A 14,082-nucleotide genomic window follows, 5' to 3' on the forward strand; every position below is an offset into this window, starting at 1 on the left:
TGGACTTAGAACGTACACAAACCCACCCACAGCTGGAAGGGCACCTGTTGCATACGGTAAAGTGAGTGAAGTGACTGGAAACAGGACAAATGCAGGACAAAGCTCTTGCCAAGAAGCAGCATTGTCCCCTCACTGAACCTTCCCCCCACACAGAGCCACAAGTGGTAAAGCAGGTTGTCCTGCCCTGGCAATTAACCAAGGCTCTGCCCCATTCAATTTACATGTGCCTTTTCTACAATAGGCCATGCTACTAAGACAGGGAGGTAAAATAGCTCTACCTAACACACAGAAACACACACAGGGAGGCTGCCAAATTGAGGAGATAAAGAAATATGGCACAAATGAAAGAACAGAACAAAACCCCAGAAATAAAGATAATCAACCTATCAGATGCAGAGTTCAAAACACTGGCGATCAGGATGCTGAAAGAACTCACTGAGTATGGCAACAACATAAAGGAAGAAATGAAGGTTACATGAAGTGAAATGAAGAAAAATCTACAGGGAACTATCAGTGGAGGGGAGTAAACCGGGATTCAAATCAATGATTTGGAACATCAGAAAGAAATAATAAGCAAGAAGAAAACAGAATTCAAAAAAACAAGGCTAATATAAGAAGCTTCTGGGACATTTCCAAACATACTAACATTTGAATCACAGGGATGCCAGAAGGAGAAAAAGAGCAAGAAATTGAAAACTTATTTGGAAAAAAAAAAAAAAATGAAAGAAAATTTCCTAATTTGGTGAAAGAAATAAGCACGCAAGTCCAGGACGCACAGAGAGTTCCAAACAAGATGGATGCAAAAAGGTCCACTCCAAGAGACATCATAATTAAAATGCCAAAGGTTAAAGATAGAGAGATAATCTTAAAAGCAGAAAGAGAAAAGCAGGGAGTTACCTACAAGAGAGTTTCCATAATTCTATCAGTTAATTTCTCAAAAGAAACTTTGCAGGCTAGAAGGGATTGGCAAGAAATGTTCAAAGTCATAAAAAACAGGAACCTACAGCCAAGAATGTTCTACTCAGCAAAGCTATCATTTAGAATTGAAGGGCAGATAAAGAGCTTCCCAGATTAAGAAAAAAACTAAAGGAGTTCATCATCACCAAACCATTACTATATGAAACATTAAAGGAACTTATTTAAGAAAGAGAAGATAATCAAAACTATGAACAATAAAATGGCAATACATATTTATCAACAACTGAATCTAAAAAACTAAGTAAACAAGAAGAACAGAGACAGAATCATTGATACAGAGAGCATTCTGATGGCTACCTGGTGGGAGGGGGTTGTGAGGCGATGGATGAAGAGGGGAGGGTATTAATAAGTACAACTACGTAGTTACAGAATAGCCATGGGGACGTAGGGTACAGTAGAGGAAACAGAGTAGCCAAAGAACTTGTACACATGACCCATGGACATGAACAATGGGGGGCCGGGGGCTGCCTGAGGGAGGGGGGTTTTTGGGTGGAGGGGAGTAAAGGGGGAAAAATAGGTGAACTGTAATAGCATAATCAATAAAATATAATTTTTTAAAAAGGAACTAAAAAAGAGTCTTCAAAAAATTCACTGAGGCCAAACACAGACTCTCACAATGCCAGTTGGTACACTGATACCAATGGGTTCTAAGAACACTCACCTAGCAGGGGAAGCCTGTACTACAAGGGGAATGCCCTCCAGGAGATAATTCCTGTTTTGGGGGTTCCCCCTTATATACCCTAGAGTAATGAAAACACATGTCCACAGGAAAACTCAAAGCGGCTGGAATATTGTCTGTTCTAAGCAAGAGTTTTCCGTATTTTATTGCATTGATTCCAAAATTTTCCCTAAATGATAGTCCATTTTGGTATCTCCTGAGTATCTAAACCAAGTCACTTGTCAGTAAAGTACGTTGGTACAGCAAAGAATTCAATAGAAAGATTCTTTTCCTTCCTTAAACACACTTATTTCATGCTTATTAGAGATGGCAAACTGTGCAGCAGGCTTAGGATGTTCATATCCTGCACATTCCAACACAGGACTGGCCCTTGGTCAGGCAGTAATGCTAAACAATGTGATTTATGCTGAACACCTATTTCATTCTCTACAGGCTCTGGGACATAAGATATTTCTCAGGGTAAGGGCCAGAAAGCCTAGAGCTAAGGTTACCCACAAGGAAATGCCATGCCTGCATGGATGAGCCCCCATAAACTGTACACACCAGGACTTGGGTAAGCGTCCCTGGCTGGTGATATTCATACGTATACTTTAAGCAAAGACTTTATATTTATTTTTGGTACATTGAAAAATAAAAAAGATGATATCAAAGAAAGATGTTTTCACCCCAAATAAAAGTTATTACAAAGGGACCATATCTGGAATGATGTTAGCATCAAAATAAGTAATGATAAAAATGGATTATAGCTCAATGAATAAAATGTGCTGAAAGTTGAAAAAAAAGTGGGATATATGCATAGTATCAGAGTATCCTCCCACAGGAACTTATGGATTATAGAAAGAAATATTTCAGGAATAACTTCATCAGTGGAAAAATCTGTTAGACCCAACTGAAATCAAGTGATCAAAATGAGTAAGTACCATCAGTAACAGGACAAACTGAATCATTAGTAATGGAACAAACTAAAATTAAGACCAACTTGATAGGAAGGAGGAAAATAATATATCATTTTTATGATATTCCTATCGAAAATACATTAACTTGAATTTAGTCATGAGGAAACATCAAGCACTGAAGGATACTATTAAAAGAAAAATAACTATGTATAATCCTCAAAAGTACTATGATCATGAAAACCAAAAAAGTTAAGGAAACAAGGAACTATTCCAGACTGGAGACCAAGAGTCATGCCAACTACCATATTTTGCCATGTGTAATAACGCACACTTTTTCTGCCCAAATTTTTGAGGGAACAACAAGAATGTGAATTATACATGGGTATAATGCTTACATACCATGGGTACAATAATCCGTGTATAATGTGCACAAAAAGGTGGGCATGCATTATACACAGGAGCACATTATACATGGCAAAATATGGTAAATGCAACATATTTCTGAAATGGATTCTTTTTCAATAGAGTACATTATCAGGACGGTTTGTAAAACGTGAATGAGGATATGAGGATTTAATAGTAAAACTATGTCAATATTATTTCCTGATTTTGTTGGCTGTATTATGATTAACTAGGAAAATATCCTTTTTCATAGGAAAAACACACTAAAACTGTTTAGCAGTGATGGGACATTACCAGATCAGCAACTTATTACCAAATGGTTTGGAAAACAAAAAAGTTCTCTAATTTTCATTTAAATTGAAACAAGAAGAAATATCTTACTTCATCCAGGTGGGTGGTATTAAATTATTGATGAGTTTAAAACATTGAGGAAAAGTTTTCAGTAACTTAAAGTTTCACCATAATTAAATTTTCCTCATAAATCTAACACACAACTTTTAATTATTCTGTCAACACATAACATTATTAAGCATGTCAAAAAAATTTCCATAGTTACTTCTTCATATAAAAGACTTGTATATAAAGTATAACTGGGTTTTTTTTAACCATTCTTCTTAAGCTAATTACCTCCTGCATGCTTCATACCAATTCAAATGACTGAGTTTTAAAGAACTTCTCATGTTTAATGTAAAGACTATTACTTCCTAGGAATAAATAAACTTGAAAGTACTATACTGAACCTTAATTACATTTATTTTTATTTAAGATGTAGTTGCTAAACCTTTTCTCTTTCAAGTCATTTCTCTTCATATTAATACAAAATCACCTGGTTAATAACCCAATTTTAAATATCTAAAAAGCATCCAAGATGCACAATTCTGAAAACATTACCAAAAACAGTAACTCCTATACCTGAATGTTCCTGACACAACTGTCTGGCCTTAGACAAACTGACACACCAAAAACTCACTAACAAGTTAAATAACTAAAAAAGCAACTACAATTTCCCAGTCTGAAACCTAAGAATCATAATAGTTAGATGATATATAATACAGTCTAAGAATAAACCTGAAGTACTTTTTTTAAATCCACACATGAAGATTTTTTTTTAATTGATTTTAGAGAGGAAGGAAGGAGGAAAGAAAGAGAGCACAGAACAGCAATCAAATGCCTTCCATACATGCCCCAACCAGGGATCAAACCCACAACTCAAGTATGTGCCCTGACCAAGAATCAAACCTGCAACCTGTTTGGTGTATGGGATGACGCTCCAACCAACTGAGCCACCCAGCCAAGGCAAACCTAAAGTACTGTTACATATCTCCTTAATCCATACATGATTTTTATTCCCAGCTCTCCAAAACAGGGACAACTGTTTTCATGTCTGTTCTCTCAACACACCAGAAAAGATAGCACATGGTAGAAATCAATAAATGACTGCTGAATTGGTCTTCTACTTCCCATTGCACCTCTTCATTGTGAAGTAATTTCATCATGCCACTTAGGAAAAGTTATGGTTATCTGTATACTATTTCCATTATGAATTACAGTCTAAATGCATCTTGAGAACAGGAGTCAAGAGTTTATTGACTTCTTTTTAATTCCCTAAGCCACCAAAATCTCACACAAAAGAGTATTAGTTGAAACCAGTGCACCTTTGATCTATGAACAAAACTGGAATAAAATCAGCCCTGGCTAGTGTGGCTCAATGGATTGAGTGCCGGCCTGTGAACCAAAGGGTCACAGGTTCAATTCCTAGCACAGGGCACATGCACAGGCCAGGTCCCCAGCAGGGGGCATGTGAAATGCAACCCATACACTGATGTTTCTCGCCCTCTCTTTCTCCCTCCCTTCCCCTCTCTAAAAATAAATCTTTTTAAAAAATAAATTCATAGTCATCATATCACCCATTCCATTTTGAAATGGAAAAAAGCAAAAAATACCGTATGAATTACTAGACATAGAACTACAGAACAAGTTTAGAGCTCATGATATTTATACAAAAAAAAACCCACCAACTTTCCACTCACCTCACTGCTATGGTTTGGCTATGACCCAAACCCATCACTTTTTTGTCTTCTATTGTGATGATCATTCATTACTCTCTGGGATATGCAATATCTCCAAACAAACTAACAACAACAAAAGTACATGAGATATACCTTGGATTTAAGGAGCAAAACTCCATTTGATACTCAAGAGAAAAAAAATACCACCTACAAAAAAAAAAAAAAAAAAAAACCTACACAAAATTAATGCAAATACAAGCTCAGTAATTAATAAATTAATGACTGAATAAATTTAAAAATCCACTACAGCATATGAAGTGGAATAGCAAAACCAATGGCACTAAGTATAGGGTCTACAAGATCAATTTTAATTTTATAATGTAATACTACAAGAGCAGAAGATGAATATGACAGGAATGATACTTCATGATGCCTGTCTTCCTTCCTGCCAGAGGTTTACTATTTTATACCTCCTTTGCCTTGAATAAGCTAGTTCACCGTTTCCTACTTTATATATTAATATCAGTTCATTCAAAGGTAAGTTGCTAACTAAAGAAAGATAACAGAAAGCCCTAACCCAGGGCCAGGTAGTTCAACTGGTTAGAGCATTGTCCTGATACAACAAGGTTGCAGGTTCAATCCCCAATGAATGCATAAATAAGTGGAACAACAAATTGATACCCCTGCCCCCAAATCAATATGTTTAAAAAGAAAATTAGCTCTCACTGGTGTGGCTCAGTTAGTTAAGAGTGTTATCCCATAACCAAAGGGCTAAAGGTTCGATTCCTGGTCACAGTACATATCTAGGTTGTGGGTCTGATCTGCTGTCCAGGCACATATGGGAGGCAACAAATCAATGTTTCTCTCTCCCTTCTTCTTTCCCTTTCTCTCTCCCTTCTTCTCTAAAAGCAATAACCAAAATGTCCTTGGGTAAGGATTAAAAAAAAATTCTTTTTAGGATAACAAACAGATGAGAAAAAGTTCAAGTTTACAATAGAATTTAACTTAAAGACAATAAAAAGGAGACAGAACAGTCAAAGACTTTAGGAATTAAGAAAATAAGAAATATGCTGTGATTATGATTGAACAGCTCCAATAATGTATAAACCTGCAATATAGCAGATTACTATTTCTGATTCCCTTGCTTTCCCTTCTTATAGCTGGTAGTATGTTCATTCAGCCAGTAACATGGTATCATACACACTGGTCAAAGACATGCTTACCAGTCTTTAATTTCTACAAACTGAAATATTTTCCTCAAAGATACAACAAAGTATTCTTTTTTTTTATTAGCACAAACCTGAAAAAGATGCCAAATATAAAAATAGCATTTAGCAGACTCATCTGATTTGATGTCAACAACACTAAATTTCTCAAAGATTTAAGTAATTGGGAAAGAACTTATTCTGAAATCTTACTTGGAAAAATCCATACAGAGTTACATTACCAGCAAACTTTTATTACAAGCAATCCCTTTTCATTAAAAAAAGAAAATTATAAAAAATTATATTGTTATTTAGTTTTCATTGGAATAGTTTTACTACTTAAAAGCAGTTACTGGCACAGTTGGGTTTTTTGTTGGGGTTTTTTTTTTTTAATTATCACTGAAGATTAAGTTCCCCTTCTCTGAATACTAGTATTAACAGCAGTCTTTACTTGGGAATACAAAATGATAACTTTATGCTCCTAGATTCATTCTAAACAAAGCTTAAGCACATCTGGAAAAGTATGAATCAACAGTAACATTTGGCATTTCAAGACAGAGGAAATTAGAAATACTTCTAAATTCTTGGCTTTATTTATGATTAACAAAAATCTGCTCTTTCCATAAGCAGCCTGAGGTGACCTCTGAAAATGGTGCTCAGCCAGAAAACAAAACTCCCACAAAACCATGCAATTCAAGAGGTTCAAATCTTTGTGTTCATTTTAAGAACACTTGTGAAACTGCCCAAGCCATTAAGGGTATGGACATCCAAAGAGCCACCAAGTATCTGAAGGTTACTTTACAGAAGCAACGTGTGCTATTCTACGTCATTACAGTGGTGGAGTTGGTAGGTGTGCCCAAGTCAAACAGTGGGACTGGACACAGGGTCGGTGGGCCGAAAAGAGTGAATTTTTGCTGCACATGCTTAAAAGTGCAGAGAGTAGTACTGAACTTAATGGTTTAGGTGAATATTCTCTCATTGAGCACATCCATGTGAACAAGCTCCCAAGATGCGCCTCAGAACTTACAGAGCCATGAGCAGGTTAATGCACACATGAGCTCTCTCTGCCACGGTGAGATAGATGATCCTTACTGAAAAAGGCAGGTTGCACAGAAGAAAAAGATAACCCAGAAGAAACTGAAGAAACAAAAATTCAGGGCCCAGAAGGAAATTTAGCATCAAATAGGTGCTAATAAAAGTAGAAACAGAAAAAAACCCTGAAAATATTAAGCTCTGAAATCTAACAAAATAAGTCCATTTGAGAGTCTATGTGTTTTCTCCACAATTCTGGAGTAATTTTAACCACAGTTATAAGTATTGGAACAACTATTTATAGACTGACATCCTTTTTCATATTTACATTTTTCTATATACAAATAAAGTATCTATAATGAGAAAAATGTTAAAGCACAGATGATCATACATGTAAATAAAAATTCAAATTAGAAATCCCAACAGGCTAGGTAAGACATCAGTGGCCTTTCAACTATGCTCCTACACCTTTGCCTTACTGAGGAAAGAAACCAAATGACTCTATAATTCAAAGGCAAGAGATAATAGTGTTTCACTAAGCTGTAGCACATATAAGTCATAAAGATGTGCAATAATACACAGCACGGCAACTACAGTTAATAAAACTGTACTACATATATGAAAGTTGCTAAAAGAGTAGATCTTAAAAGTTCTTATCACAAGAGTCCCTGACCAGGTAACTCAGATACTTAGAGTGTTCTCCCAGCATGTCAAGATAGTGGATCTCTGGTCACGACACATACAAGAATCAAACAATGAATGCATGAATGAGTGGAGAAGCAAGTCAATATCTGTCTGTCTGCCTGCCTGTCTCTCCCCTCCTCTTCTCTATAGCCAATAAATTTAAAAATAATAATAAAAAAATTTTTGAAAGTTATCACAAGAAAAATTCTATAACTATGTATGGTGATACACGATAACCAGATTTAGTGTGGTGATAATTTTGCAATATACAAAAATATAGAGTCATGTTGTTCACCTCAAGTAACATAATATTGTATAAATTATACCTCAATAAAAAAATAAGCAATAGTACATAAATGCATCATAGCTTATCTCTATACCCAAATGTCTTAATAGTAACTTAAGTATTACAAGCGTGTGCAAAGTCAAGGACAAAAACACAATGAAGAGTCAATCAAATGGTTCATACTATGCTAATAATTCCCTTGGAGAACAGGGTGTACTAGTCAAACATCAGTTATAAAAAACAATGCCACATTTTTTACATAAATTTAAAAAACTCCATTCACACAAAATCACAAAAGACCCTGAATAACAAATCCTGAAAAAGAACAAAGATGATGGTATCATACCTAATGATTTCTTTTTTTTTATTTTATATTTTATTTATTTTTTAATTAATTAATTTATTTTTTCAAATACATTTGTCTCTGCCTACCCCCCACCACTTTCCCTTGCCCCTCCCTCCTTCCTTCCCTCAGCTCTTCCCCTTTGGTTTTGTCCATGAGTCCTTGCTATATGTTCCTTGACTTTCCCCTTCCCTTCCTTTTCCCCGTCCCACCTTCCTCCTTCCCTCTTGTCTCTGTTGATTTCTTTTCCTTTCAGTGTTGCTGGTCTTATTTTCCTTGCATCTTTGTATTCTTGGTTAGGGTCCGCTTATAGGTGAGATCATATGGTATTTGTCTTTCGCCCCCTGGATTATTTTGCTTAGCATAATGCTCTCCAGTTCCATCCATGCTGCCGCGAAGTTTAGCAGTTCTTTTTTCTCTCTGCTGCGTAGTATTCCGTTGTGTATATGTACCATAATTTTTTGATACAATCATCTGCTGATGGGCATTTTGGTTGCTTCCAACACTGGGCTATTGTCAATTGTGCTGCTATGAACATTGGGGTGCATAGGTTCTTTTGTATTGGCGTCTTGGTATTCTTACGGTATAGTCCCAGCAGGGGAATCACTGGATCAAAAGGCAGTTCCATTTTCAGCTTTTTGAGGAAATTCCACACTGCTTTCCACAGTGGCTGCACCAGTCTGCATTCCCACCAACAGTGTACTAGGGTTCCCTTTTCTCCACAGCCTCGCCAGCAGCTGTTGTTTGTGGATCTGTTTATGATGGCCATTCTGACCCGCGTGAGGTGGTACCTCATGGTGGTTTTGATCTGCATTTCTCTGATGGCTAGTGATGCTGAGCATCCTTTCATATATCTCTGGGCCCTCTGTATCTCCTCCTTGGAAAAGCATCTGCCCAGGTCCTTTTGCCCATTTTTTGATTGTATCGTTTGTCGTCTTGGAGTGGAGTCGAGTGAGTTCTTTATCTATTTTGGAGATCAAACCTCCATCTGGTGTATCATTAGCGAATATATTTTCCCATACGGTTGGCTCCCTTTTCATTTTGCTGATGTTTTCTTTTGCCGTGCAGAAGCTTCTTATTTTGATGAGGTCCCACTTGTTTATTCTTTCCTTTACGTCCCTTGCTTTAGGAGACATATCGGTGAAAAAATTGCTGCGTGGGATATCTGAGAGTTTCCTGCCAATGTTCTCCTCTAGGGCTTTCATGGCGTTGCGACTTATATTTAAGTCTTTAATCCATCTTGAGTTTATTTTTCTGTATGGTGTCAGCGGATGACCCAATTTCAATTTTTTGCATGTAGCCGACCAGGTCTCCCAACACCATTTGTTGAAGAGGCTATTATTGCTCCATTTTATGCTTCTGCCCCCTTTGTCAAATATTAGATGCCCATAGAGACCTGAGCGTATTTCTGGGCTTTCTATTCTGTTCCACTGGTCTATGGGTCTGTTCTTGTGCCAGTGCCAGATAGTTTTGAGTATAGTGGCTTTGTAGTAGAGTTTGATGTCCGGTATTGTCATCCCTCCTACTTTGTGTTTCTTTCTCAAAATTGCTGCGGCTATTCGGGGTCGTTTATGGTTCCATATAAATTTTTGAAATGTCTGTTCTATTTCTGAGAAATACGTCATTGGTATCTTAATAGGGATTGTGTTGAATCTATAAATTGCTTTGGGCTGTATGGACATTTTGATGATATTAATTCTTCCAATCCATGAGCACGGTATATGCTTCCATTTATTTGTGTCTTCCTTAATTTCTTTCTTCAATGTTGTATAGTTTTCTATGTACAGGTCTTTTACCTCTTTGGTTAAATTTATTCCTAGGTACTTTATTTTTCTTCTTGCTATATCGAATGGTAATTTTTTTTTTCTTATTTCTTCTTCTTCTGTTTCATTGCTGGTGTACAAAAATGCCTTTGATTCCTGAATGTTGACGTTGTATCCTGCTGTTTTGCCACATTCACTTATTAGGTTGAGGCGTTTTTTGGGAGAGTCTACAGGGTTCTCTATGTACACTATCATGTCATCTGCAAACAGGGACAGCTTTACTTCCTCGTTTCCTATTTGGATGCCTTTTATCTCTTTCTCTTGTCTGACCGCTGTGGCTAGGACTTCCAATACGATGTGGAAAAGAAGTGGTGAAAGCGGACATCCTTGTCGTGTTCCCGATCTTAGTGGGAAAGCTTTCAGTTTTTGCCCGTTGAGTATGATGTTGGCTGTAGGTTTTTCATATATGGCCTTTATTACGTTGAGGAATGCCCCATTTATTCCCATTTTGCTGAGTGTTTTGATCATAAATGGGTGCTGTACCTTATCGAATGCTTTTTCTGCGTCTATCGAGATGATCATGTGGTCTTTGCCTTTTCTTTTATTTGTGTGATGTATTACGTTTCTTGACTTGCGTATATTGAACCATCCCTGCATCCCTGGGATGAATCCCACTTGATCATGGTGGATAATCTTTTTAATGCATTGCTGGGTGCGGTTTGCCAATATTTTGTTGAGGATTTTAGCATCTATGTTCATCAGCGAAACTGGCCTGTGGTTTTCTTTCTTTATAGGGTCTTTATCTGGTTTTGGGATGAGGGCGATGCTGGCCTCATAGAAAGAGTCTGGGAGTCTTCCCTCCTCTTGGATTTTTTGGAATAGTCTGAGAAGGACAGGGGTTAGCTCTTCCTTAAATGTTTTGTAAAATTCTCCTGTGAAACCGTCCGGCCCTGGGCTTTTCTGTGCCGGGAGTTTCTTGATTACTGCTTCCATTTCCCCAGCTGTTACCGGCCTGTTCAAGCTTTCTGTTTCTTCCTCCTTCAGTGTTGGAAGATTATACTTTTCTAAAAACTTGTCCATTTCTTTAAGATTTTCAAATTTCTTGGCATATAGTTGTTCATAGTAGTTTCTGACAATCCTTTGTATTTCTGTGGTATCAGTTGTTATTTCTCCTCTTTCGTTTCTGATATTATTAATTTGGGTCCTCTCCCTTTTTTTCTTGATGAGTCTGCTTCAAGGCTTGTCGATTTTATTGATCTTTTCAAAGAACCAGCTCCTGGGTTGGTTGATCCTTTGAATTGTTCTTTTCGTCTCTATGTCATTCAGTTCTGCTCTAATCTTGACTATTTCCTTCCTTCTACTTGCTCTGGGATTTATTTGTTGTTGTTTCTCCAGTTCCTGAAGTTGTAGTGTTAGGTCTTTTATTTGAAATTTTTATGTCTTTTTTAGGTAGGCCTGTATTGCTATGAACTTCCCTCTCAGGACTGCCTTTGCTGTGTCCCAGAGGTTTTGGACTGTTGTCTGTTCATTTCCATTTGTTTCCAGAAATTTTTTGATTTCTTCTCTTATCTCATTATTGACCCATTCATTGTTTAGTAGTCTACTGTTCAGTCTCCATGAGTTTGCAAGTTTTTGAGGTTTCTCTTTGAGGTTGATTTCCAGTGTCAAGCCCTTGTGGTCCGAGAAAAAGTTTGGTATTATTTCAGTTTTCCTGAATTTGCTGAGGTTTGCTTTGTGTCCTCTCATGTGGTCTATCTTTGAAAAACTGCCTTGAGCATTTGAAAAGAATGTGTATTTTTCTTCTTTGGGGGGTAAGGTTCTATATATGTCAGTTAAGCCTCTTTGATTCAGTGTGTCATTCAGCTGCACAATATGTTTATTAATGTTTTGTTTGGAAGATCTGTCCATTTTTGACAGTCACACCTCATGATTTTAAGCTACATTACAAAGCTATAGTAATCAAATACTATGGTTTTTAAAAAGGCACACAATGGAACAGAATTACAGCCAGTCCATATACAAATCCTCACATATAGTCAACTAATATTTGACAAGGTAGCCAAGAATAGACAGTGAGGAAAGGACAGCCTCTTCAATAAATGATGCTGGGAAAACGGGACAATAATATGCAGAGGAATAAAACTGTACCCCATCTTATACCACTCAAAAAAATTAACTCAAAATGGGTTGGAGACTTAAACATAAGACCTGAAACCATGAAATTCCCAGAAAAAACACAAGGGAAAAACTCTCGACAACTATTTTTAGATAAGACACTGAAAGCACAAGCTACAAAAGCAAAAACAAATAAGTGAGACTACATCAAATTAAAAATCTACACAGCAAAAGAACCCGTCAACAAAATAAAAAGGCAACCTACTGAACCAAAATAAGTATATGCAAACCATATTTAAAGAACTCATATAACTCAAGAGAAAATAAGAATCTAAAGTAAAAAATGGGCAGAGAAATTAAACATACATTTTTATAAAGATACACGACTGGCCAAGAGGTACATGAAAAGGTCTTCAACATCATTAAGCATCAAGGAAATGCAAAGCAAAACCACAATAAGATATCACCTCATACCTATTAGAAGGCTATCATCAAAAAGAAAAGGAATCGCAAGTGTTGATGCAGTTGCGGAGAAGGGGAAATCTTGTCATTGTTGGTAGGAATGTAAATTCATATAGCCACTGTGGAAAACAGGATGGAGGTTCCTCATAAAGTTAAAAAATAGAACTACCATATAATCCAGCAATACCATTTCTGGATATATATCCAAAGGAAATGAAACCCTATTTCAAAGAAATCACTGCAGCATTATTCACAGCAGTCAAGATATGGAAACAACCTCAGTGTCCATCTACAGATGAACAATAACGATGTGTAAAATGTATGTACACATACATGCACACACACCAATGGAATATTATTTAGCCATGAGAATGAAGGAAATCCTGTCATTTGTAACAACATGGAGTGCATTATGCTAAGTGAAATAAGTCAGACACAAAAAAACAAATACTGCGTGATATCACTTACATGTGGAATCTGAAAACCAAACTTGTAAAACATAGAATGGTGTTTGTCAGGGGAAAGAGGAGGAGGATGTAGGAAATGGAAAGATGTTGGTCAAAGAATACAAACTTCCAGTTATTACATAAATAAATTCTGTACACCCTGTTGACTAAAATTAAAATACTATAGTATGTAGTTGAAAGTTACTAAGTAAATCTTAAATGTTTTCACTGTCTCTTCCAAAAAATAAGTACTTTTGTGAAGTGATAGAGGTGTTAACTAACCCTATTATGGTAGTAATTTCACAATACATACATGTATCAAATTGTGAAGTTGTAAACCTTAACCTCATACAATGTTACATGTCAAATATCTCTCAATAAAGTTGGGAAAAAATAAACCAGTGCCACACTCACTTTGAAACAATGCACTGAGTATTTACCAAGGAAACACTAGAGGATTAAGCTCTAGGACTCACCTCCAAATATTGTGTCCATAACAAAATCACAGAATTGGTTCACCAGTAACAGATACATCTAACACAATCATCATGCCAAGTAAACATATCTCATCTAAAAAATATATATGCCACATCTTAGCACTCAATACTCACGAAGCTAGTAACTGGACAATGCTATATTACCACAGAAAAAATCAATGTTTCCGCACTATTCTGGCCAACATAAACCACAGCTAGAGCAGAAATGCAATTTCCCACTCATTTCCCTCTCCAAATAAGTACACCAAGAAATGAGAGAGTGAGAAAAATCATCATTTTACAACC

General features: G+C 36.5%; 1 protein-coding gene and 1 pseudogene across 36 annotated transcripts in view; one reads left to right on the forward strand and one right to left on the reverse strand.

Moving 5' to 3' along the window:
- The window catches only part of ABI2 (abl interactor 2), a 108,417-nt gene that overhangs the window by 75,379 nt on the left and 18,956 nt on the right, over nucleotides 1-14,082 (reverse strand). The window lies entirely within an intron of this gene.
- On the forward strand, nucleotides 6,836-7,345 carry LOC129080561 (60S ribosomal protein L17-like; annotated as a pseudogene).

This window comes from Pteronotus mesoamericanus, unplaced genomic scaffold (genome assembly GCF_021234165.1).
Source record: "Pteronotus mesoamericanus isolate MK-2021 breed Mesoamerican mustached bat unplaced genomic scaffold, CSHL_Meso_final contig_90, whole genome shotgun sequence".
In the NCBI taxonomy this organism is placed as follows: Eukaryota; Metazoa; Chordata; class Mammalia; order Chiroptera; family Mormoopidae; genus Pteronotus; species Pteronotus mesoamericanus.